Source organism: Octodon degus, unplaced genomic scaffold (assembly GCF_000260255.1).
Source record: "Octodon degus isolate 3935 unplaced genomic scaffold, OctDeg1.0 scaffold00082, whole genome shotgun sequence".
NCBI lineage: Eukaryota > Metazoa > Chordata > Mammalia > Rodentia > Octodontidae > Octodon > Octodon degus.
This window is the reverse complement of record NW_004524658.1, coordinates 1,131,794-1,134,792: the sequence shown is the minus strand read 5'-3', so window position 1 is coordinate 1,134,792 and position 2,999 is coordinate 1,131,794.

Sequence of the window (2,999 nt, the reverse complement as noted above, 5' to 3'; positions counted from 1 at the left end):
TTTTTGTATTTTTTCTCTTTTTAAAAGCAGGTTATATGGTTCTGGGGATTGAATCCAGGCCTTGAACATGATAAGTGAGAGTTCTACTATAGTTTATGCAACCAGGAGTTCTGTCTTTCTTTATTTTTATTTTTATTTTTTACTCTTTGGCAGAACCAGGGATTGAACTCAGACCCTTGTGCTTGCCAGGGAAGTACTTATTATATTGAGCCATATCCCCAGCCCCAAGTTCTGTCTTTAAATTTAATTTTTTTCTCATTAGTTAAAACATACTGTAATATATCTATACAGAGAATTATAAGAATCCTGCATTAAATATTACTAATAATTAATCTGTAGACTTTAAAAATTCCTGTCAACAGTTTTAAAGTAGATCTTACTATATATGTATCTTTTCCTTAGTGTTTTAAAGGAAACAATCTGTCGAACACTTTTGAGATGAATATCAAGTTTCCTATCCCTGTGTTACACAGCAAGAAAGGATGGGAAGAATAAAGGAAGACAGGAAGGTAGAAAAGAAATAAAGAAAAAAGAGGAAAATTAGAAGGAAGGAGAAAAGAAGAGAAGAAATAAACAATTACATATTGACATCTTTCGTCTTAAAAGAAAAACAAGTAACATAGGAACCATAGGTTCACCACCACTGATATTGAACATTAATGTTTAGCTTTTAAAATTTAAATACTTCTTTTAAAAAGTTAAGCAATATTGTGGTTTTGTAACATTGTAATAAATGTGTGAGACTATTGACAGCAGCACAATAAATATTAGAATTGCAAACGGATTTACTAGCTCAAAGTCTATTTCATCTTCTTTGCTGCCTGTCATGGACACCAGTATTAAACCATATATCAGTGTTGACTGACAAATTATTTCTCCTATTTGCACACTGTTTCTCACTTGACTCCCTGCACAGGAGATTTCTGGGATTGTTGTTACTGTGTACTCAAAGCTGCATTATGTGACGAGCAGGGTGAACAGAGTATTTACTTAGCATTGTAAGCAAGCATTCAGATTCTCATATCGAATATGATGTCTAGGTATGGCTCCAGTAGATAGCCATAAATAGTTGTGCAGAAGTATTCAGAATTTTAGAATTAAAAGGCTAAATATTATACCCTGTGCATCTTTATACAACAAAATGTGTGGCCAAATTTCTAAGATTAGTATACTTCAAAGGTAAGGCATCAACATGTTTAAGTGAAATATTAGCCCTCTTTTGAGATTGATTCTATTCACAAGTTTCAACAAGAGAAGTCTGAAATCATTCCTCTATTATTTCAGAAGTCTGTTACTTAAAAGCCAATATTACAGTGACAAGTTAAAGAGCAGAACAAAAACTTCAAAATTCAGTATACTTTTCAGCTGGATGGTTAAGACCGAAATAAAGCAAGACATATATAACAAGAAATGAAACTTTTGTATCTGATAAGTTCAGTCAAATCCCCTCAGGATTTACCCTGAAACCCTGTACCGCAGTTTGTGGATCCTCTGTCAGTGTTAGCCATGTGGATGAGTCACAGCAGTTTCTTGACAAATTTGCTATCTGTCAAAGCCTAAGAGAATGTTTTCTCTCCATGTGACTCTCCTTAGGCACAGCCTACATCATCAATCACTTTCCTCTGCGGCCCCATAATCTCTTAATCAAATAGCAATGAGACAGTTTCTAATCAAATTGGTAGGACAGTTTTAATAATTCACACATTGCACACATGCTTCCTAGTGGTTAATTGCTGTACAAGATGTGGACATGATATCCAGCTTGCAAACACCATTAGAACAAATAGCTCTATTCATTAAGAGAATATAACTGTATATCTATCCTAACCACTTCGAATACACAGATACAAAATGGACATTCATCTGTATACCCTGTTTTTCATAACTTCCATTATTTGAATATTATAGGTGTGTAAACTCAGCAAAATATTCTAAGAGTCCAGTAGCACATAATAGTATTGGGTCTTCTGTTTAACTGGCTATGTCAATGTCAGAAATTGTTGACCTGAGTCCCCCACAGCTCAACATAACAGCATGGCTTTACTTCTTATATTTCATTTTTATACTTTTCTGCTGGATGGTTAAGACCAAGGTAAAGCACGACCTATGCAACAAGAGTTGTAGCTTTTGGATCTGATAAGGTCGGTGAAATCCCCACAGGATTTATCCTGAGATTCTGTACCTCAGATTGTAGAACATTTGTCAGTGTCAGCCATGTGGATGAGTCACGGCCATTGCTTGGCCAATGTGTTCTCTGTGAAAGCCTGAGAGAATGTTTTCTCTCCATGTGACTCTCCTTAGACACACTCTACATCACTGAACACTTTCCCCTTTGGCCCCGTAATCTCCTTGATCACAAAATTTGGGACACTACTGAATTACATGACATTACAGTACAGGTTCTCATATGTCTTGAGTCTTAATTGACCTCAGAAGGCTAGAGCCAAAGTGTTGACTTTCCATACAGCCCTCCTTTTTCTCTAATTTTGGTAAGGAAACTTAGGTTGTTAACCCTCCAGAAGACAAGCTTATTGTTATTACTATACAACTTAGGCTGTTAAGCTTAACCTCACTATCTGTCTGCATAAAAAACATCTTAGGCATAATATAGAACAGGTATTTTTCATCAAGTATTGATATGTTGAACTTTAAGTCCCTACAGAATATGACAAAAGACATTTAAAAATTAGAATATATTTTAAAAAATAGGCATAAAGAATTATATACTTCTTATCTTTACACATAAGTCCAAAAATTTCACCATATCTTAATGTAGTTTTAATTTGCATTTCTCAGACGGTGAGTGATGTGGAGCATTTTTTCATATATTTATTCACTTCTTTATTTTCCTAATCTGAGAAGCATGTGTTCATCTCGGATGCCCATTTCTGGATTGGGTCTTTAAATTTTGGGGCCCTAGTTTTTTTTAGTTCTTTATAGATTCTAGAGAGCAGACCCTTGTCTGAGTACTTATTTGTCATGATTTTTTCCAAATTTGT